The sequence below is a fragment of the Rhinolophus hipposideros genome (genome assembly GCF_964194185.1).
Source record: "Rhinolophus hipposideros genome assembly, chromosome: 4".
NCBI classification, from domain to species: Eukaryota; Metazoa; Chordata; class Mammalia; order Chiroptera; family Rhinolophidae; genus Rhinolophus; species Rhinolophus hipposideros.
In genome coordinates, this window is record NC_138050.1 from 82,040,999 (window position 1) to 82,065,522 (window position 24,524).

The 24,524-nt window shown below is 36.5% G+C and overlaps 1 protein-coding gene across 6 annotated transcripts in view; it reads left to right on the top strand.

The window, feature by feature from the left end:
- KLF12 (KLF transcription factor 12) overlaps window positions 1-24,524 on the top strand; it is a 566,208-nt gene that overhangs the window by 334,259 nt on the left and 207,425 nt on the right. The window lies entirely within an intron of this gene.

Here is a 24,524-nt window from a genome sequence, read left to right on the forward strand (position 1 = left end):
TTGTATTTCTCCTTTTACACTCCATAAGGAAAGGGGAGAGTTGATGAAATTGAGGTCAATGAGTCTGAAAAGCACACATACAAGCGAAAGAAAGCTTATTTAACAGTGTATAGGCAAATTGACCAAATAATTTATGGTAGAAAATAAAAGGGCTTATGAGCACAGCTAGAATTTTTTTGAAAAAGATGATGGAGATTTTATAATTGTTAACATTTACAGCTTCACTAGTTGAAATCATCATAAGGGTAGTGAGATTGCTTGCAGCATTAGCTGACCATGTTTTGTAGTTAAGAAAACAAGCATTGCTTGCGTAGCTGAGTGCACACTGCCTACCTATCTTATTAAACCACCACCATGGTGGCAGTACAGATGAATGAAAAAAGCACATACATACCTAACCTTAATCTTATTAGTGTATGTTTTTTTTTTTTAATTTTTAAAAAAATCAAAACTAAATAGTGCTATTTTGTCATTGAACAATCAAAAGAAAATTTAAGTAAAATTTACTTACTGTTATAAAAATCAGTGTGCATGCATTCATCTGGGATCTCAATCAAAAGGGTAGGAGACTGTTATACCAGAAAAGCTTTCTAATGAGAACATCCGAACGTATGGATCTGGATGGTAGCTCGTAGAGGGTTTCTCCAATAACTTCCTCATGCCTGAGCAATATGTCACAGGGTGTGTGTGGCATCTCAGTATATATTTCTCCTCTTCAGTACAAGCCTGTGTCTGAAACAGACCTTGCAGAGGATATCATTTTACCTTTATGTTCAGTGTTGATTGTCGTAGCTCTGAAATGAACTTTGTGGGCTGTGTCAACCCGTAACACAACTCTACAGTTGTCTACATGATGTACTGACGGACTCGCATAGATTCCACCCAAGACTTAAGCAATAGAGCATCATGGAGAAAAGACTATGTAGCAGTTATTAACATTATTTGTGCAGTGTAGAGAAACCTTAAGAGAAAGTTACATTTTCACCTTGATTTTCTAGCCTGACTCATCAAATTAAACTCGATATCCTCCAAACTCTGTAGTTCTTACCTTTTTTGTTTGTTTGTTTAACATAACCAAGGACTTCTTTTATTGCTTTGGAGTTCTGCTGTTTTTCGTTTGTTTATTTGTTTAAACCTAAACTCACTAGTATCAGTTTAATGGAATACATTTCTGCACAACCCATGTTTACTTTTAACAAATGATACAGACCATAATATCTAATTCAGAGAGGATAACCTTTGTTTTCCACTGCTGATGGAGAAGTGAAAAAGCATGGTATATTTCACAATGCCTTTTAATTTCACAATACATGTGTTCTTCGACTTGAATATCAGTATACTCAAGTCATGCATGTTGAAGGAAGGTAAGAAAGCACAGACAAGTTAGAAAATACTGTCTGGGCCAGTAGTCAAAGTCAGGAAAATGTATTGTTGTCACCAGGCCTGGGAATTTTTAATGATATCTAAATACTTTTTTCCCCTTTGCCATCATTTTTCAGTTTTAAGATAAGGTTTGAATGAAACATTTAGGTGTACAAAAAACAAATGCCAATATTCCCAGGGGTTTTACAGGGTGTATAAGAACCTCATGTCACATTATTTATAGACAGTGTTTTTCTGTCCTCAAATAGGGGTAGGAAAAATTGCGGGTTCATACTTAATGCCTGTTTTTACTTAATGCCTGATCATTAAAATCAATCTCTCTCCTTGTGAATGGAGCTGATGTTGGTATTTTAACCCTAATTTAGATTGTATATGTTAGAGGGAAGTAGGAACTTGATTTTATTCTTTTTCTTAGTTTTCTGTGTACTTCTTAAATATGTGACAGATATATCTCATTCTGTTTTACTGTAAAACTTCAAGAGAAGGAACCAGCAGTGTTTAATGAAATGTATTATGGCAGCTACTTACACAATACGATAGTTTGTATTTATTTGTAATTTTTTAAATCAACTCTTCTTTAAAATTGGAGATAAAATCTGTAATTTTAGTGAAGCTCACTCAATCACTTTACTGAGTTTTTTCATTGGAGATAATGGGGTGGGTGATATACTATATAATTTCAGAATCTCAGAACTACTTTTAGATAAAGAGTGCTAGAATTCTGAAGATATTTTCAATTCAACTTTACAGGACTCTTTCCTCATTTACTATTACAGCTGTTGGAAGTTTGATTTGTCATAAGAAAATGTAAACATAGCGGTGAAATTAAAAATCACATGGAAGATCATTGGCTTTTGAAAAAGATGAGACACGTTAGTTAAATGAACGAAAAGTTAGAGAAATGCATGTATGCGTCACAATAGTGAATGAGCAGGCCGGCAGTTTGCTGGACTCTGTTATCACTCTGTAAACCCTAGTTTTGACACTGTTGATAAGACACAGACCTTAACCTCTGGTCTTTAGGGGAAAAAGAGTTGGTCTCTCTTTCTGGCTAACAGAGCATTGGAAAGATACCCGTATGCTACTTGACACGGCCCTCATGCTTCAGCACACCGTGAAGGCCTGTGTTTGTTCTCTCCTTACTATAAGTAGTCCCTTAGGTTTTGGGCTGTCAGCAGGCCTCTATGTGCCCCCCACCCCACCCCCACCCCTTCAGGGAATGCAGGATCTGATGAGTATTTTTCAGAGCTTAAAGAAAGACTGTGAAATAGGCCTGGGTTAGCCACTCTATGTATATGATCATGTTTCTTCAATCAGATTATAAATGCTTAAAGGGCAAGAACTATTTCTTAGATTTTTTCTAGTAGTTCCTGGCACATGGTAAGTGCTCAATAAGTACTTGGTTCATTCAACTCGTCCAGGAATTATAATTGGCTTGGTGAAAAATATGGGCCCAGTCAATAGCTAGTTATAAACCTGCTCTGTCTGTCTCATAGGGTTGTTGTGAACATAAAAATTGGAAGCGCTGGGAATAACCGTTCTCATTGGAGGCAGAGGTCTGGTCTTCATCTCGTACCCATGTGACCTGGATAGATATGGTGGCATATGGACATCAACTCTGTGTGCCTTCCTCGCATGTGGCATTCTCTGATTCGTGCACCCATAATTTTGTGATATCTAAATAGATTGTTACTGCAGTCACCTGAAATGTGACTTCAGTTTTCTTCAGGCTTATCAGGAGTACAGCACATGCTGCTCAGCAGTCCGTGGGAAGGGCATATGCTCTTGTGATATACTTCAGGGACACAGTAAGGAGGATGGCGATAGCTTTGTCTGTGACCTTTGGTGCTTGTGTCCTGCAGTTACAAGAGCTTCCCAAATGCTGTCAGCCTTTGGGTGTTCTAACATGTTATTAAGCAAAGGACTAAAGCAGGTAGAAGAGCACTGGAACTATTACACCCAGAGATGAGTCAGTATGCTAAGAAAGGATACTGCCTCAAAGACGGAAAATGGGATTTTATTCCTGGCCCTGCAGCTTCCCGGCGGCCTTGGGAGGTTACTTCGTATCTCTAGGCCTTTAGGTCCTCACCTGTACAGTGGGGATGTTGGAGATGAGGTCTTCCCAAGTTCAGTCTGACATTCTAATGCCTCACAAGATCTTTCTGCATATGGTGGGTGCTGAATAAATGTTCTTATGAAGAAAAACAGGGATGAAATTGCTTCAGTTTCTATTGCTGCAATTTTCATAGGGTATTTGGTAGAGATTTTAGCATCGATGTTAATTTATCATTCTAAAAGTAGACTTACGGTAAATCTCAAAATGGAACCTTATTTATTATTTGAATTTTTTTATTAAGTTTTTTTTGTTGTTGTTGGCGAAAGAGAACAGGACTTTATTGGGGAACAGTGTGTACTTCCAGGACTTTTTTTTTTTTCCAAGTCAAGTTGTTGTCCTTTCAATCTTAGTTGAGCTTCAAGTTGTTGTCCTTTCAGTCTTAGTTGTGGAGGGCGCAGCTCAGCTCCAGGTCCACTTGCCGTTGCTAGTTGCAGGGGGCGCAGCCCACCATCCCTTGTGGGAGTTGAACCAGCAACCTTGTGATTAAGAGGACGTGCTCCAACCAACTGAGCCATCTGGGAGCTCAGCGGCAGCTCAGCTCAAGGTGCCATGTTCAATCTTTAGTTGCAGGGGGCACTGCCCACCATCTCTTGCAGGATTCGAGGAATCGAACTGGCAACCTTGTCATTGAGAGCCCACGCTCCAACCAACTGAGCCATCTGGGAGCTTAGTGGCAGCTCAGCTCAAAGTGCCGTGCTCAATCTTAGTTGCAGGGGACAGAGCCCACCATCCCTTGCGGGACTCGAGGAATTGCACTGCCAACTTTGTGGTTGAGAGCCCACTGACCCATGTGGGAATTGAACCGGCAGCCTTCGGAGTTAGGAGCACGGAGCTCTAACCGCCTGAGCCACCGGGCCTGCCCATTATTTGAATTCTTATTTAAGCACATCTGAGGAAATGTTTCAAATTCTGATTAGATTTTATCTTGTGGAAATATAATGAAGCTAGAGATCAATTACTAAATTAACATAAAAAATGACATATTTTAGTATAATGCTGGTTATTTGGCCACAAATTTTTAGAGTTCTGAGTTTATACACTTTGAGGATACTTCTTGATGTATTTATAAATGAAATGATTAAATGTCTTGGATTTTTTGCAAAATAAAATGGAGGAAAGAATGAATGGGTATAGAAATAAGATTTGTCATGATTCCATCATTATCGAAGCTGGGCGATGGGTACCAGACAACTTGTTTAACTCTTCTGCCTAATTTTGTATATGTTTGAAATTCTTTAAAGTAACATATTTTAAAAAAGAAGAGAAGAGCTCTCTAAATAAAAGTATAAAAAAATACATAGGCACAGAGGTGTCTGAGGGAGACATGAAAGAAGCACTGCTTACTTAATCACCCTTACTGTTTGTTTTCTAAGGCATCTGCCATAGGGAAGGTGCTGACCTGAGTCCATCCACCAACCACAATAGTGGTGAAACCCTTGGTTACTTCATCTCTCTGTTCTCTTGTAGAGTCAGGTGCTCTTCTGATCTTTGGGCTGGTGAATAGAGACTTGTGGTAATAAGTTGGCAGAGAGAGAGAGAAAAAGATGGAGTGGATGTGGTGTTTTGCCAATTTAAAGTGATCCATACAGTCAGTAATTAATTGCATGGTCAAAGACCCCTCTGTGTTCATTGGAGAGCCCAACGTTTCTTTCCCACAGCCATGTAGTTGCGAAGGGTATAGGTATGGGTAGCAGACAGGTATAGGTTCAAGTGTGTTCTCCATGGCCTCCTAGCAGAAAATACCAGTCCTGGTCAGACTAGAGATACCTCTGAGCTCCCTAACTTTAGAGGTCGGGCAAAAGAGGATAATGGTGTTTTCCCCCGAAGGGAGCATGTAGGAACTTTTGCAAACCATTCTACAGGACATTCGGGACAAGGCATAAGTCATAAGTCGTTGAGGACATTTCTGTATCACGAAGAACTGATACGCATCAATCAGTAAGCCATTCGGTTGTCACTTCCTTAAGAGCAGAGCTGTGCTCTATGCTTCTCGTTATTCTTCATCACCACCACACAAGGAGTTTCTAGATAGGCAGGGCTCAGTAAATAGTGATTGATTCAGATGCTGTTTATTGGCAGGGCCAGTTGTAGAATTTGATTTTGAGACAGGTGCTGTTTTGGAAACGGCCCGTTCCTAGGCTTAATAAAGAAATAGACAGGTGTAAGTTTTGTAGCTGAATGTAGACCCGTGCTATAGAATGCTTATTTAAGACAGGCAGCTAATTTCAAAATTAGCAGCTTTGGGCGGGGTGGGGTGGGAGGGAAGGGAACCCAACTACAAACCTAACTTTTTCTGTTCCTAAGTGAACCACTACGTTTAATTTAACAAAGATTTAATATACCTCTGTGTAAAAACGTTGTTACTTTAACGACTTTATCAGAAGAGAAGAAAGGCATTGTAAAAATGCCGCTTGAATTACCCTTTAACAGAACCTCATTATTACCTCCCTACTGTGGAACAGGAGCCAACGTAGCCAGTAAATTGGTAGAATTATCTCAGACATACAAATTTGCTTATCATTTAATATTCTCTGATGACCCACTGTTTGAGATCTTTTGATCTGTAGTGAAGTCACTAGCTGGCTTCAAAGAAAAACATATGCAGAATCTGTGTCGTTGCTAATATGAGAAGACCATTTTTTTAAAAGCAGAAAAAAATATATCTGCACTTGTAAACCTTATATTTTAGGGAAGAGATGTCCTCCACTGAAGAAACAGAGTTAGACTGATTTTAATAATGTCAGAATGGCCAATAAATGTATTAATAGAAAGAATTGAAAATCAATGAGCTGTGATAGTAATTACAGATAGTACCCAAGGGAAATATAGCAGGCAGACGAATCCTCTCCCTAGGGGCCTGCCCTGGGCAAAGCTATGAAGTCGATAATTCTGCCCTCCTTCTTTCCCATTAGTAATGCACTTTCTTCTTCAACTTCATTCTCCTCCACCCACAATTCAGACACCCGACCTCTGTGCTGTAATGGTTCACTGTACCAAGAGATGACCAATTTTAACTGCAGTCTCATTAACTGAGTAGAATGTAAAATGCTGTTCTTTCCAAGAGTTCCGTATTTGCATTTTCAAAGGGTCAGTGCCTTGTGAAAAGGTACACTTCTTTAAAAAATTTCATACCCTTAATAATTTGGGAATTTTGATTTGGGGGAAATTAACCATTCTAGAATATTTCAGCTTAGGTATGATCATGGTCTTCATTTACTAGTCTTTGCAGCAGAATAAAAAAAAAAAAATGGACCACGAAGCAGGCATGTATTTCTCTCTATCAAGATGTGTTTTCTTGTGCTAATATTTGCATGATTCACAGTTTATAAAATACCTCAGAAATATATCTTATTTAACCCTTAGAGGACTTTTGCTTTTGGCCACAAGCGATTAATTGCTATGAGAATTGACCTCCCATCATAAACAACTAGAAAACCAGACAAATTATATGGAGTGTTTTTACATATTGGACAAAACAGTTAATGACTATCCTTGGGAGCAGGGCGAGAGAGGCGGTGAGTTCTGTGATGGCCTCAGCCTGCTGCCTGGAGGCAAAGCAGGGAGAAAGAAGCCAAGCTGGGCCTCGCAGTTACACTGAGTTAAGCAGGCAGGGATTGGAATTTGGAGAGGTTAAGGCAACTGATTTTTAAGGGAACGGTAACAAAGAGGAATGAGTTGTACAAAGAAAGGGCTCTGGAGAACGTTAGAGTGGTCTCCTTAAGGGTTTCCTGAGAAATGATCTGCCTGTATTTGGACGAAGGCAAGGAAAGAACAAGGAATCCAATAGGCTGAACAATCTTTAGAGCGCCCATAAAGTTCACACAAACTGTAATGGAAAGACCTATTTATATGTGGGGCATTTGATAGAGGTCTCAGAAGGACCAGAGCTTAGTAATGGGCTGAATTAGTCTCAATAGTCTGCTCTGACCCTAGCCAGGACAGACCTGGGGAGCAAGGCTTGAAAAGATCAAACTGATCAGCAAGTTACTTAATTGTGCCAGAACCAAATCCAACACTCCAAGGGAAGACAAGATCTTGCCCTCAGTAATGTAAAAGTCACAGTTTCTGGCATTTGATGAAAATTAATCAACTTGATCAGATACAGAGGAAAAAAGACTGAGAAAATAAACAGAGCCTCAGCTACCTGTGGAATGATTTCCAGTTGCCTAATTACATGTACAATTTGACTCTCAGGAGGTGTCAGAAAAAGTATTTGAAGAAGTAATGGCTAGACATTATCCAAATGTGACAAAACTATAAATCCACAGCTCCAAGATGTTCATTCATTGAGCCCCAAGCAGAAGCAACCACACCAAAGCTTATAATAATCAATTGATGACAACAATGAAAAGTAGCCTTAAAAACAGTGGGAGGAGAAGGGAGGGATATACCTGACATACAGAGGAACAAAAATCAGACTTGGTATCAAGACACCTTCAGGACAGAAGAACTTTCTTAGGTAGAAGAAAAAGGTCACTAGATAAAAATTTGCATCTACACAGGAAGTGAGGAGCACTCAAAATGGTAAATATCTAGGCAAATATAAAAGATTTTTAGAATCAATTTTATTAAAGGAAAAAATAATAACCTACATTATGGAGATTATAACGTATATTGAATGAAATGAGTAACAACAGTAACAGCTCGGTGAATGGATGATATATACTGTTGTAGATAGGAAGTGGTATGGTATTATTTGAAGGTAGACTTTGTTAAGTTAAAGGTATATAATGTAAATTCTAGAGCAACCACACACACACACACACACACACACACACACACACACAGACAACCAGGTATAGTTAATCAGTCGTGGAGAGGAACCGGAAACATTTTTTTTTAAATGCTCAGTTTTATCTAAAGGAAGGCAGGAAGAGAGGAAAAATGAACGAAGAACAGATAGGAGAAATTGAAAACATAGCAAGATGATACATTCAAACACAATATGTTGATAATTATGTGAAATGCAAGTAGTTTAAGCACTCCATGTAGAAGACAGATTGGAAATAAAAACACCCAACTATATGCTATCTGTAAGAAACTCCCTTTAAAGATAAAGATACAGATAGGTTAAAAGTAAAAAGATAGAATCAAGAGGAGTCAAAATCATGAAACAGAAAATATGGTGATTGTTGAGGGTTGGATGGAGGGGGAAATGTGGAGTTCTTTCTTTGATGCAGGTAAGAGTTTGACTTTTGCAAGATAAAATAGTTCTGGAGATCTGTTACACACACAACAATTAGGATATAGTTAACACTACTGAACTGCACATATAAAATGGTTGAGGGGAAATTTTATATTATGTGTTCATTACCATAGCTTTTTTTTAAAAAAAAAAAAACAAAAACAAAACAGGTCACTGATGATTTGTAACTATACAAGAAAGCTAGTATGGGTTACTAAACTGAGTGGCTAAAGAAGGCCATTAGCGGAAATTGCTTCAGATGGTTCACATGGGAAGTAACTTCTTAAAAACCTGCTTGTTATAGCAGCAACCATGTGTCAGTAGACAACCCTATTTTTACTTACAATGGACACTTTGATTTACAATGGACGCTTTGCCAACACCCTTCTTCTGACTCTGGAGCAAGAAGTTTTGTATGAAAGGTGAGATTATTTGTGTTTAGTCATCCAAATCCTGTTGATTGCCTAAGAATAAGGCCTGTTCTTATCCAGATCAGAAACTGGAATTTTTATGTTTGATTACATTATTATTATAAAAAATTTACACTTGATCTTAGCCAAAAGGCCGAGGAGCGATTTTTATAAAAAATTTAAAGAAGAAACATCTATAAAGAAGAAAATAAAAGGATCATATTACCTCAAAAAGCTTTTAAATAGTTTAGAATATTTTCTTCCAGAAACACGATAAATCTGTAATAAACATTCTTTTAAGCAGACAAACAAAAAGTAAACGGATAGAAATAGATGAATCATGTATACACTAAAGAACAACAAAAACAAAATTATGGTACCTATATTAATATTAGACAAATTGATTTCAGAAAAAGGAATATAACCAGAGATAAAATGGAATATTTTCTAGTGGTATGGGGGACGGTCCATTCATTAAGAAGATATAACAGCCCTAAATGCTTTTGTACCTTAGTATACCCTTGAGGAGTGTAATATTATCCCCATCAGTAAATAAAATGCAGAGATATTGTGTGTCCAAGATCGCACGACCAGTAACAAGAACAGAACTGGAGTCCATTTTGAATCAAAATCTTCTCATTATTGCAACAGTGATTGTCGCTCAGTTTTGATAGTTATGATAACTAGTGATCGCATTGGAAATCATCTGGTATCAAATGATTCCCACAACAGTTTTAATGTTTAAGAGGGATGTAACCAAGACCTTATGAAAAGTTTTAGTTCAGAACTCCAATAAATGCAGATTAACTTCCAGAGGTCCAGGGCTCATTGCCCACATTAGCCTGCAATGAATGTGAACTCTTGGAATCTCTCTTTTATCTTAATTGCATAGGATTTAAAAAAAAATATCCTACTACATGAGGTATGTTTGGTTAAAGTAATGTTTTTAATTATTTAACAATAGGTAAAATTGCAAAAATATTTCCTGGTTGTCACATGGGCAAATTTTATTTTACTGTATGTCAATTTCAGAAATCAACAAATTGATCATAGCTGACAACCACATTCTAGATTCACCTTCTAGAAAACTGTTTCTCTGTCACAGTATTTTGAGAACACAGAATTACATAAATATGTAACAACCTAAAGGTGTAAACAGTTGCTGTTTTTTACTGCTTGACTATGTCAGAGTCATCACAGAGAAAAATGTATACTTTGTGACCAAAGCACATTCTCAGTGTAACATCTAGCTGTGGAGTCGTGTTTGTGGCCTGTCAAAAAATGAATCTGTCTCTGATCCACTGGTCAGTCCTTTGTCTTATCTTTAGGAAATATTGTCAGAAGATTTTCTTAGTAAAGAAATATGTGCTTCTCAGCAATTGTAAATGAACAGTGATGTTCGGATGACTCCTAGTTCCCATGATCAATTCTGTTTCCAACTCTCAAACTTCAGTTTCATTGCTATGTTCTTGTCATAACTAATTATATATTTTTCAATAAAGCCATGAGGATGACGATTGAGATTATACAATCCTAAAGCCTGTACGTGCTAAATATGGCAATCTTATTCTTTAAAAGTAAGATAAAGAATGTACTTTCCTCTGGGTTTTTTTTTTTTTTAAACCTGAGTTATATACTTTTTATTTTTAACTTGAAAGCAATTAATGCAACTGTGGGTTTGAAACCTCCAAACTCCCTTGGCTAAGTCGCTATAACAAAGTAATAGAACAAGTGTCCTGGGTCATTTCAAGTTGTGTTACGAATTTCTTAGAAAGATGAGTATTCAGGCAATTTTAAAATGGATCATCAGCATATTGTTTTATTTTCAAAAAGGTAAAGAGGTAAAGTATTTGAGGTGAAGTATTTTCTATGAACAACACAGTGGTACTAAACTGTGATACTAAACTGCCATTTAACAAATGCCGGAAATATCCTAGGTGAAGCCATCATAGGAAATCATTGATTGTTACAGATATTGAAGAATTGTTTTCATTATTATCATTTTTCCTGAAAAATATTGATTGAAATAATGTTGTCTATTCATTAGACTGAATCTGATTTGGTTAATCTAGCCTTGCATTTTCTTGTTGGAAATGTTCTTTTGGCTTCTTCAGAGTTTGTAGTCTGAAGAAAAATGATGGCAACAGGACGACTTTGCGTCTGTATGTATCCCTTGTGTAATTCAGAGGACTTTATTGTGTGTTCCCGTTTGATGCTTGCATAAATTCAGTGAGGAAATGGAACAGAATATGTGATAACCATTTTTCACTTGAGAAATTGGAAACAAGAATACTATCGCTTGTCTAAATCCTAGAGATAATAAGTGGCAGTTGTGAGGCTATAACCCAGAGCTTCCAGCACTTAGCCTTTAGCTAAAGGGTTTAACTGCCTACTTATTTCAAGTGCCAGTATGTATACAGTTTAGGATTTTCAGTAGAGCTGTGCACAGAAAAGATTCCCAAAAGTCACCTTAGGTTTAAGTGGTATATGTTCATGTTGTTACCAGGAAATGCTGGCCTGATGATATAGAAAGAGATGGAACTGAGTCTTGATGTAAGTCTTGTAGAGCGCAAATATAGAGAAGATATGAAGAAAAGGACTTTCTTGGGTAGGTGGATATAGTGTGGAAAAATATTGCTGGGAATAGGCCTTATTCTTCTGTAGACTGCCATCAGTGAGCAGATTTTTTTCAGAGTAAAAGAGATTATAATTCAATCTTTTGTTTGGACAACAGAACTGTGTTACTTGTAATATAAAGAATGTTGGCCTAGTACTGATTTTCGGGGAAGGGGGGTCATGATCCATAGTGTTCCGGGACTCTCCTCACTCTTAGCTGACATACGGGTGTCTCTGTTTCCTTTCCTCACCTTCTCATTTGTGCCATTCCCCACTTCTTACTGCGGCACTGAATTTTCAGACCTGTTCAGCTGTTCCAGATTTCATTTAGATACATTTGGAATTACTGATATTTGTTAACATAAAAGCTGTGCTATAGTTAAATGGTTAGACATTTGAGTTTCAGGCTTCACGCCCTTTCAAATCCTTTGTGCCGTTTCATTTATCTAATATGATCTCATTGTATTTTTGTGTAACACTATGGGAATAATCTGGTGGGTTACTTTGGGCCCATTATTTTTATGGACCCACAGAGTTATTTGAGGGCTATTCTGTCATATTCTCACTTAGTCTTAAAGTGGTGTGTGATTCTAGAGACTTCCCATTTTCCTGAAATCGTACAGTACAATAGAAATGCAGCGAATTTAGCCTGATTCTGCACAGCTGCAATTACTTGGGTAATTCAAGCAGAGAAACCACACGTGCTTAAAACTGAACCATTTATTCTCTGTCTTTCATGAGGTAGAACGCTTTAGTCTGCTTAGTTTTATAAAATAAGTTATTCTTCTATAACACCTTTATAGTTCCCAGTTATTTATTCAGTTATTCATTTAAAAACAAAAACAAAAAACCCTGAGGGGGTGGAACATTGAACAGATATACATGGGAGAACCCCAAAAATACGAAACTATGTGTGTAAATCGAGTTTTAGGATATTACACTTTGTTATGTACTGATGTTCTTTATTATTTAAAGTGTTGGCCATGCTATACCCGAGTGCCACTGTGTATCTGTGAATATCCTTTGCTTCAGAGCTTTCTTGTGCATTATAATCTTATGTTTGTATCAATTCAGTGAGTAGGTGGACTAGAACAGGTACTGTAATCATCATTTCTCATACAGGAAAACTGAGAAATTAAGGTTTGACGTAAGTGCGACATGGTTTGATAGTTGCGTCTAAGGGGTGGCCAGGGAATGCAGGTGTTCTAGCATTACCCCAATGGTCAGATGGTGAGCCCCGTTGAACTGGTGAGACGATATGTCCATCTCAGGACTAGGAAACCTGGGGCATGGAAAGCAGCATTTTTCAAAGTGTCATCTACTGACCATGGCTGCAAAATCTCTTGGGTTCATACCCCAGTCCTGGCAAATCAGAATCTCTGGGAATAGGAGAAAATAAGTTGGGTGTTCAGCAAATTCTCCAAGTCATTCTCATGCTGACAGCAGTTCGGAGAGCCGCTGGTCCAGAGTGAGTAATACAGGCCCTGGTGCATTAGGCTTTTTGCGACTGTGACTTCTAAGGTGCCACCATCTAAATCACAGTATCTCTTTTCTGTGATGGAGTGATGAAAGGCTGCACGTGGCTGTTTGACGCTCTGGGAAAGCCTTGGCTGATGCGCCAGGTCTGTTAGAAGAGCCAAGGGACGCTGCAGTCTGGAGACAACTAAGGAATTTTCAGTACCCACAATTGATTAGTAGATGCATGGAAGTTCTGAATGGCACGAATAATTCCTTTAAAAACTCAGAGTTGTGTGGAAATTGCATAAGTATAGTGAGTGTGGCACTGATAGTACTGGGCCTGCTTTGCTCCAGGAGTCTTTGAATTCCTGTGGAGCCCAGTGAGTTCCCATTGTCAGGTGTAGAATTGTATTTTCAGGTTCTAAGCCAATTACCACTGAATCGTGAGAAATGTACTTAACTCTGTCTTTGAACAAGTAGTGCTCATTTTAGTCATTGACATTTTATTTTACCTCTTCCCTACTAAGAGAGTAAATGACTCATTTGGAAGATAAAAAACACTTGAACTGTTTAAAATATTGATGTTGTAAGTGCCATAACTTAGAAGAGGCAGCATGTAAATTGGCATTTAAATGACGTCTCCAAAGATTCCACAGCTTTTGCACAGAATGAGACTTGCTATCTGAGTGGAACTGCAATATTGGATCCTAGTTCACTGTGGAAAGCCTCACAGCAGAGCTGCAGTGGCCAGTGAGCGCCACATAAGGCCACCCTGCGGAGAGGGGACTTGGGGTTAATATTCACTTGGAGCTCTTCTGGCCCATCAGAGCCTAGCACGTGATTGTTCTAGGATCATTTTTTCTAATTACTCATCTAAAGAGGTGTCTCTCTCTCTCTCTCTCTCTCTCTCTCTCTCCACACACACACACACACACACACACACACACACACACACACACTTTTTAAAACATTTGAACCAGAGTCTTTTGGGGTGAGCTGAAGCCTTGCACAGTATCTATAACAACACATAAAGTAAGTTCTCAACAAATGTTTACTTTTTAAAAAAAAAAATGTATTCAGCCTGACTAGAAATCTGAGATTCTATGTTTATGTTCCTATGACGCGGTGTCAAGGTATTGCTACATAGAATCTTAATTCTGTCACCTCTGACATGGATGGGATGAAGAGTCTGCCTTTCTGCTGGCTGTAAGAAAAGATGAATTGTGTCTCCCTATCCTAAACAAAACAAATAAATGGATGAATTTTATAAAATCTTACGAAACCCATATCACACTATTCTCTCTCATTTTCCCTTTCATATTCCAAAATCCAGTTCTAATTTCTCTTTGGCAGTAGAGCTTCTCTGCCTTTGTCAGTCTTTAGCAATCAAAGACGAGTACATGTAAAAGTTGATTGTTAACGTAAGAATCAAGACAAATACTCCAGTGTCTAATTTTTTTAGGTGACATTTTATTTTTTTAATGGAAAAGACATTGTCTCGTGTGTGTGTATGTGTGTGTGTGTGAGAGAGAGAGAGAGAGAGAGAGAGAGAGAGAGAGAGAGAAAGAGAGGGAGAGATCTAGCTAAAATAAAGGAGAATAATATTTAAATATTTATATAATTGTGGTTTAAAAAAATTATGCTTCTGTCTGAACTACTGAGAAAATGATAGTTTTCACTTGTTTTCTAAAATAGATATAATATTAATAATAATAGCTTCTCTATTTTGCTTTATATATATGAATGTTCTATTTTGCTTTATATATATGAATATATATACACATTCATATATATATGCCTTACAAGTGACTTTTTGTTTAGCCCCAGTAGAAGAATCCTAATTTGCAAATACCCTTTGGAACTATGGGATAACTGGTGAACTATTTACCTTGTTATCAAAACAGCAACAATCATTTATCATTTCTATTACTGGTATGAAACCTGGCTGAAATCATATAGAGGTGAGATGAGTACTGCTGTTGCCTGGATTTTTAAGGAAAATTAGAATCACTGAGGAAAAACCTGCCAAACCCTTCATTAATCAAATATGTCAAAACTTCTTTTTACAGTAGGGCTAGCTGCTGGATTTTGCTGGTCTTTCCTATGGATACAGAAATGTTAACCTCATCTTCAGTCCTATAGTGTGCTTGAAATACACAAATGATCTATTTATGACACCAGGAGAAGATCTGTAGTATTTCCAACATACACAATTAATGGGTGAAAGAGAAAAAAGGGCAAACACAACTTTGACTCCCAATTCATATGTTAAATATTTACGGCTAAGATTGTCAAGAACCAATTAATTTTCGGGATAATACAGAATATGACAGTTTTGCTCCTTAAAAGGTTATCAGTATAAATGGAAAACAATTCAGTTGAACGTAGGCAGTAAATTCCTTCACTTAAATGGATACTAGGTACCAAAAAACAACTTCAAAGTAGTAGAAATTCCTCAGATTCTTTGCACTTCTCAAAGCAAATGACTTTTCTATCGAAAAAGAAAACAGAGGATTTTATGCAGTTGAAAACATAATGCTAATTATTAGTCCTGCAAACACATAATAGGAAGTCCATAGATTCTGAACCTCCTCTTTTTCTTTATAACTTCTAGGGGTGATAATAAAGGTTTAATATTACTTTTGATTCTTCATAAATCAAGAGGATACTTCCATCGTCTTAAGAGTAGGGTATAGAAAGCAACTGAAATAGCTTTGAAAGACATGGTATCCAGAAAGCTTACAGCTTTAGTTTTCAGTATGTGTGTTATTTAGTCTCCAGGGGAAGTACTTTTAAAATACATGAATTACTTTAAAACTATTGAGCTAAAAAAACTTGGGTTTATGTTAGGAGATAACTATAGCGTTGACAGGGCAGGTGAAACCTGTGTTTATTAACAGATATTTGTTGTAGTCTTTTAACACATATGATTACATTTGATTCTGACACCATTTTCAGTTGAAGGAACTCTCACAGTGTATAATTGTCCATCTAACAGCAAAACTTAGGAGTATTCTTCCCATTATATACAAATAATGAAAAAACGTTATCTTCTGATAATAACATAGTTTCTGATACACATATGAGATTGGAAAACATATTAATGTCTAAGTATTCATGGCTGCTCCTTTTGGTCGCCTTCTTTTTTGTTGTAGGCCTTTCTCATACAGAATCTGAATAACATGAGAAACATGACTTTTGAGGGTGGTGGCGAGAGTAGAAGTGAAAAAGCAGGAAAACGAGCCTGCTTTGCTTTACTCTGGAAAGGGCAGAGAACTGTTGCTGAGTGAGAGAACAATTGATTTGGAAAGAGTGTGCAGGGATGGGGGTAGGGGAGATTGAGTATAAGAGTCAAAAAATGCTCTGACAAGTTTGGATAGAGAGTTTAAAAAGTTTGGTGGGCAAGGAGGGATAGATCTGCAAAGTTGTTCAGATTTTGAAAATGGGGAAAAAGACATTTTAGAAGTTTGTATATTATAATCACGTTTAATTATTTTTTACTTCAGACACTTGACTAAACATCTAATTTATTTATTGAATACTAGACTGGAATTTCCTTGAATAGCACATTGCTTTGCCTTGACCGTAAGGCAGCTCACCTGCACTTAGATTATAAAGTATTTTTAAAAACAAATGTGCACACGTGTGCACACAAACTCACACACCCTACATTTACACATATACTTATATGTAGTTATACATATGTAAATGTATGTTATATTTCTATATATTAATATATAGAAATTTATACAAACAACAAACAAAATACATGTGTATATATTTGTATATATGTATATTCATCTAATTTATGCAGAAGTATTGTTTATGTATACATAAATAAGATATGTATAAAATAATCTTTGCATAAACACCAGATACTATTCACATTACTGACAGTGCAAAATTGTTTAGAAGAGGCTTTTCAAACTACTTTACATTTTTTTCTGAATTTGAAGAGGAAACAGTGGAACCCCTGAAAGGAGATGGGGTGTATGCTGACAGTGGAATCTCTGGTAACTGCTGCTGGTAGCTGAACTTACTTTCTTGCCATATATTGAGGAAACTGAAGGGAGGAAGATTTGTAAGAGCTAAGGGATTGATAGCAGTCAGCTTGAATGTTTCTCACATAAGGATTTAGGATGAAGCTTGTTGGAGGGCAATCTTGGTGAACCAGAGCACACGTCATGTGAAGAATGAAAACATTTGCTTTTCAACATTGCAAATCTTTGGGGAATTATTTTGCTTTTCATGGTGTATTGATTACAATACCCCAAATTTTGGATGCATTCAAATGCATCAAAATGTTAAGGATTAATTCACGACAGTATGGTGTATTGTATTAATGATGTAGTTAGAAATTGAAGTTGAGTAAAATGCAGCAATAAAATAAACTTGATCATTTGACCCATTAGGGCAAACTGCAAAGTAATGTAGCCAGTTTTAATTTGCTGAGGGAATTTGGGCATTTTTTTGTTTTTAAAGGTTCATTTAGTTTTCTAGCTACTCTGTTCTAGATTTAGGATTTGGAGGGAGACAGCTTTCTTCCCTATTTCACGGTAAACAGGGTCAAGACAAAAATCCAGATTGCCTCTGTTCTGTCTAGAAAAATCGTGCACAGTATTGTCAGTGTCAGGTCTTGCTACAGCAATTAAAACTCTGTCATGGAGTCAGAACATTTTCTGGGGTATTGATCCTATTTGTGGGTAACCATTCTAGAAATTTTCATGATTATTTTTGGGTTGCTCCATAGTTGTGAGCTTTCTGCATTCTAATTCTTGAAGGAACAGCAAAACGCAATTTATCTATGAGTCCTCTGTCAATTTTGTGGTTTTTCTAAGAGTGATCCTTTGGCATCTTGGGGCCTCCTTCAGCCTGGGCTGTACTCCTGGGTTAGTTACAAGGACTTCTGTTGGCTCTTAGAAGCTCGGGGAAGACATAAGTTACTGCCAACAATTTGATCACAGGGCACCCATTCAGCTCATGGCATTTGGCAGGTGTTCTCCAGAATCTGATTGGTTTTCAGAATAGTCAAATCAACCATCTATTCAGAGGTAATGGCATGTTTCAGATCTTCGGGACTTTGGCAACAAAACTCAAAACAGAGGAATTAAGAGTAAATCAAGCAGCATTAGAGAGACTAATAGAAGTAGGGTTTAGAGCCCATCAGTGGAAAACCTCAGTAGCAATTAGGGTTCCCTTAACAATTCTGAGGTTCTGGCAGGAGAAACCCAGTGTCTAGCCAAACCCAGGATCAGGCAGTAGGAAGTAAGCCCTTGTTGGATAATTCTGTTATTGGCGGTCTTCCTTTTTTCTGGTTTTGATTGTTAAGTAGCTCTCTAAGTGTTGTCTTTGTATCGAGTAAAGAGTTTGAATCCAAATGAGTTTGAATCATACGTAGTTAACATCACAGAGTCTGCACGATTCTTTTTGAGTTTATTTCTTTAATAATCAGTTATTAAAATGTACCTAAAATCATCCTGTGTAAGAACTCTTGCGCAGCACTGAAGGATGAGGTGAGAAACGTGCCTTCAGTTCATAGGCATTTCTATAGTTCATCTACATCACAGAGTGGAGAATTGAATTTTTCTGGGAGCACTTTAAGACAGAGAGCAGTAGAAATATTTGTAGACTGAATGGAGATGGAATTTCAAGATGTAAACATATTGCCCTGGAAACAAAGTTTTGAGTGGGCGTAAGAAGAAGTAAGAAAAGTTGCACAGTGAAGTGTATGTGGCAAAAATGAAGGAAGGAAAATAAGTTTTAAGTTGAAGCCACTTACAGTTGTGTTTACCAATTTAATATTCATTTTTGTACTGCTCGTTTGGTTCTTTTCACTCATGTCTATGAGCAAAAAATGTATGCATATATATTTTTTTGCTAGACTAAGCACTTAAAGATTAACTGCCTTTTAACTAGACTAAGCTTTGGAACGAGCTTAGACACGTAAAGACTTAAGGTCAGTTATGAAAAATGATATATTCATTTAACACTATGCCTTCACAGTGGAAAAGCTCAGCACATGTTGGTCAATTAATATTTTTCATTCAATTTCATTTAAAAATGTTTTCTGTTATAGTCACGGGGATGTGAAGTACAGCATAGGGACTACAGTCAATAATATTGTAGGGTAGCTATGTATGGTGTCAGATGGGTATTAGACTTATCGGGTGATCATTTTGTAAGTTATATAAAGGTCTAGTTACTATGTTGTACACCTGAAACCAGTATAATATTGTATGTCAACTGTAGCTGAAAAATAAAAAATATATATATTTTTAAATTTTAAAAATAAACAAGTTTTCAATTATTTTAGAGTATTTATGTGCAAGGCATTGTCCTACGGGCTGCAGGGACACCAACTGCATGATACATAATCTCTGATCTGAAGAGTTTACACGCAGAAGCAGAATGAAATTGCAGCAGGACGAATAATTTTAGCTAACATGCATTTATTCCTTGCTTGCTAGAGTTAGCATTTTACATACGTTATTTCATTTAATTCTGGCAAACCTAGGGGTTTAGTATTATTCTGTTCTTTCTTAAAGAAACTCAGTGTCAAGAAAAATATGGCAATCATTGTGTTAACTGAAAGTAAATGACAGTTTAACTTAGTGTCTGGTATAAACCGAAAGCTAGGCTCTTAAATGTACCTCTGTGTTGCTATCATATATGTATGTGACGAGCAGTATGGACAAGTACAAAAAATAAATAAAAATGGGTATTTAAAAATAATATAAGATTTCTGAGCATGGAGTGATTACATAAGGTTTAGATGATCTGGAAAAGCTCTAAAGTAGTGACAACTGTAATAGACCTTGAAAGGGTTAGTATAGGCATGAGAGGAATCATTCTAAGCAGAGGGAATAGCACCAGAAAAAGTGTCAAGGTTTATTAATATAATCAGTGTCTATCTTCAAATAAGAACGCTACGTACTGACTATTTTAATAGCACTTATGAAATAATCATTTTTCTAACATATAAAGTGGGCACTAAGAAAATGGAGTATTTTCCTAACGTAGGGCCAAACAGACACTCTGTACGCAACCCTTGTGGACTTTGAATTGTATGTTTTTGGTGATGCTCAAATTTGGATAGTAGTTAGTTACAGAGTTTCATTTAAAGACAGAACCATTGTTTGATTTAGTTGGGTGCAATGGCGTCTCATGGAATACCAGTGTACATGTTCCTACCCCCAGAGTGATTGCTGACAACATTTGATTGCTTTGAAAATGTGTATTTTACCTGTTAATGGTAAAAACAATTGCACAATCAGAAGATCTCAAAGCCAGTCCTTGCACCTACAGCCTAAAATACTAATAGATGCACACATCCTGATTCCTCATCTCCCATTTTTTGTTAAATATTAATACTTTAATTTATATGACCACAGTCTGTCACTGAAGTTTCTGCTTCTTCACCCCATACATCAAAGATGAATGATGGTACTTAAGGCTTGATTTACAAAGTAGCTTATACATTCTGTTTAATTCATCATAACACTTCTTAGACAGTTCTTATTTAAATATTATGATTGCTATTTTATAGGCAAAGACTAGGAGGGAAAGGAATTGACAATTTACATTGGCTGTATAAAGCATACCTTGCATACTATGTTCAACATAATGACATTAATTTCATTTTGGTATTTTACTTTGATTGGTTCTGGGATGTTGAAGAATAGATTCTTGCAGAGGAGATATCTGTTGCAATTCTTCTGTTATGCCAGGAAGAGACATTTCCTAGATGTTGGACAACTCTGGTCCTTGTGGCCTATGCCAGTTCTGGAATTCAATAAATCTGTAGTTTAATAAGTTATTTCTGTGAATAACTATGTAATATTTTAGCCATTATGATAAATTATTAACTTAAAGCCTTTTTGTGTGTGATCTTCCCCACAGATCTTCCCCAAACTAGAGTGCTGTTTATTTGCCTGTTTCACACAGGATTTATGTTTCTTAATTATGGCAGCCAGATCACTCCAAAGATCTTCTAAAAATCTATACAGATCAAGAACAAATAAAACCATAACCCCCCTTACTTTATGCATAACTGGAAGATAAAGAATGCTACAAACTTCAAATTACCTTTAAGCAGAATGGCAAACACCAATTTCCAGAGAAGATATTTATAATAAATTCCCTCTCAAGACTTTGTGGAGAGATGGGATTTTTGGAAAAAATTATACTAAAAAGAGAAGATGTATCTGGGCTGATATCACCCCCAAGAGAGAAAATAAATTCTAAATTAAAAAATACTGAAAAGGAGGCTTGAATAGATCAGAGTACTGATTACAGGGTAAGGCTTTAAATGTGTGTGTGACCCTTGCAAGTAGGTAGTCTTGGAAAGGCCACCCATCTGAAAAGAAAGGATGGGAGGCTGAATGAGGCCCCTAAAGATACCCATGTCCAAATCCCTGGAAACTGAATGTTACCTTGTTATTTGCAAAGGGACTTTTGATGTGATTACATTAATGATCTTGAGATGGGGAGATTGTGCTGGATTATCGGGGTGGCCCCTCAGTGAAATCATAAGTGTGTTTTTAGGAATATGGCAGGATGGGATTTGACCATAAAAGAGAAGATAATGTGAGGATGGAACAGAGATTGGAGTGATGCGGCCACAAGCCTAGGAAAACCAGCAGCCACCAGAAGCTGGAAGAGACTCAGAAAAGATTCTTACCTAAAGCCACCCCAGAAAGAACCAGCTCTTCTGACATCTTGATTTTAGTTATAAAAGGTTTATTTGGGGCTTCTTTCTGAACTATAAGATAATACATTTCGTTATTTTAAGCCATGAAATTTGTCATAGTGTTAAAAAGGAAACTAATACAGAAGGTAAAATGGGAAATTTGCATTTGAGAACTCTCTGATGAAAGCATAAAGAAGCAAGAGGGGAAATTTTGGATCGTGAACGACATGAAAAGACCAAAAAGTAAAAAGAAAACACGTAGCCTCTCTGCCCATCACCTTCCTACAAACTATTCATTAAAGAAACTACGTTTCTAATACACTTAACAGAAGAGAGCACTCCTAATCTAAATATTGTGCTAACTACTCCAAACCAATGTTCTTGTTCACAAAATACCATGATAAGCAGTCTTCAGAACGATTCTAAGAAGCAAACAAATGAGAATCAAAATCTGTCAGCTAATAAAAATTCCCCTCAAAACACCAATCACAAAGCAAAACAAAACTCTAATACACTATAAACTAAATTAAACATTCCCAAGCTATTATTTGGAGCTAGCTATAGAGGGGGAAACCCCTTATGTCAAAATTTAAATTTAAAAACAATTGGACTAAAAACAAAAAGAAGTGAATCACAAATTAATTGAACTTAGGAAAGCAATGGAAATTTAGGTAAAATCATAAGCAGTAAATACTAAATTAACAGGTGCTGTAGGGGGAGGGGATTAGAAGGAAAACTTAATTGAAGAAATACAGGCAAATAACTAGGAGAATGAAAATAAGATAAAGAGAAAGGTAAAATTGGTCTCACAGAAAGTTGTTGAAATACAAAGCAGGCAGAGAAGATCCAACTGACAGATAATTGGAATCCCTGAAGAAGAAAAACAAAACAGAACTAATATTAAAAATTGTAAACCAGAATATTTTCTTAAATTAAAAGAAGACCTGAAGGTATATATTGGAAAGGTACATGTCTAAGTATTTAGGGAAATTGACAAAGAATCATCAATTCCTACATATTCCCTAGTAAAACTAGTGAATTTTAAAGAAAATATCCTTATGATCTATGGTAGGGATTGGCAAATTACATTTAATGGCTTTATTTTATATAGCTGGCAAGCTAAGCATATTTTTAATATATTTTTAAAGCATTATAAAATGAAGAGAAATATGTAACAGAGAGCATATGTGGCCCACAATCTAAAAATATTTGCTACCTGTCCCCTCACAGAAAATTTTGCCAACCCTACGGCCAGGTGGATATATATATACGTATATATATACCGTGTTTCCCTGATAAAGAGACCTAACTGGACAATCAGCTCTAACGCATCTTTTGAAGCAAAAATAAATATAAGTCCTCGTCTTATATAAGACACATACATAATTCAAGACCTGGTCTTACGTATATATGTCAAATAACATATAAGGACAAGGTAATTAAGCTGGCATCAGACATCTGTAAAGGGATGTGCAAAAGAAGCAACAATTCAAGAAACTCATGGAAAAGAAGTATAAACCAATAATTTTATATCTAAGCTCTTCATCAGGTATAGAAAAGCAGTTCCAAACATGCAAGAACTCAAGGACTTCAGCGCTCACTGAGCCTTCCTTGAGGATATCAAGAGAATGAGTTTTGGCAACCAAGAGAAGATGAGAAAAGTTTTGCAAAATGATATGATAGTGAACATTTGATAAATTTACTTGTAGGTCTAAGCCTTTGAAAACAAGGGTTCATCAATAATGAATGCCAACTATAATTTTATATATATACATATATGTATGTATTTACTTATAAGAGGCGGAGTACAGCGTTGGTAGTGGAGACAGTGGAAGTGTGATGGCTCAGTACGATGTCAGAGATAGTGGATGGGGGTAGGGCAGTCCACAGTGTGAGGGATATAAATGATAAACGTCCAAGTATTACTTTGCCTTGTGCACCTGAAACTAATAAAAAAAGGGGGTTCATGAGTATAAAAATAGTATGTAAATATTTTGACAACATTTAGAGAAAGCATTAAATTTGAACATGGACTCTAGGTTAGATACAATTATTGCATTACTTTTAACTTACAGATTTTGATAGATTGTGGTTATATGAGAATGTGTAGTTGTTCTTTGTGTGTACATGCCGAAGTGTGAAGAATAAAGAGGCAGTGTGTCTAAAATTTACTCTGAAATGTTCAGGAAAAAATGAGTATGTTTATACACACATATATGATTGTGTGTGTACGCAGATTCATTTAGATAGATATAAATAGACAAAGAGATGGGTGAGTTAGCAAATGGCTGTAATCATGTACAAATGCAAGAAAAAAAGGGTAACAATCTGAAATCCAGGTTACAATTTTTATGTGAGCTTAAAAATTATTTCAAAGCAAAAGATACCCAAAAATGACTTAGAAGAGGTCAGGAACGAATGTGCTATGATAACCCTGAATAATGTCTCCTGGATTTCTTCCCCTTAAAGAATGAACATGATGATAAAGGTTCTTCACAGTGATTTCTTCCAAGCTTGTTTCAGTTTTCCAGACTCAGGCTTATTGTCAAAGGGTAGCCAGAGAATTTCACCTTTTCAATACTTATACCTTTTTAGATATTCATTTGTTATTGAAGAAAAAAAATGTATTCGCTCATTTAATGTAAATAATATTTGAGTGCCCACTAT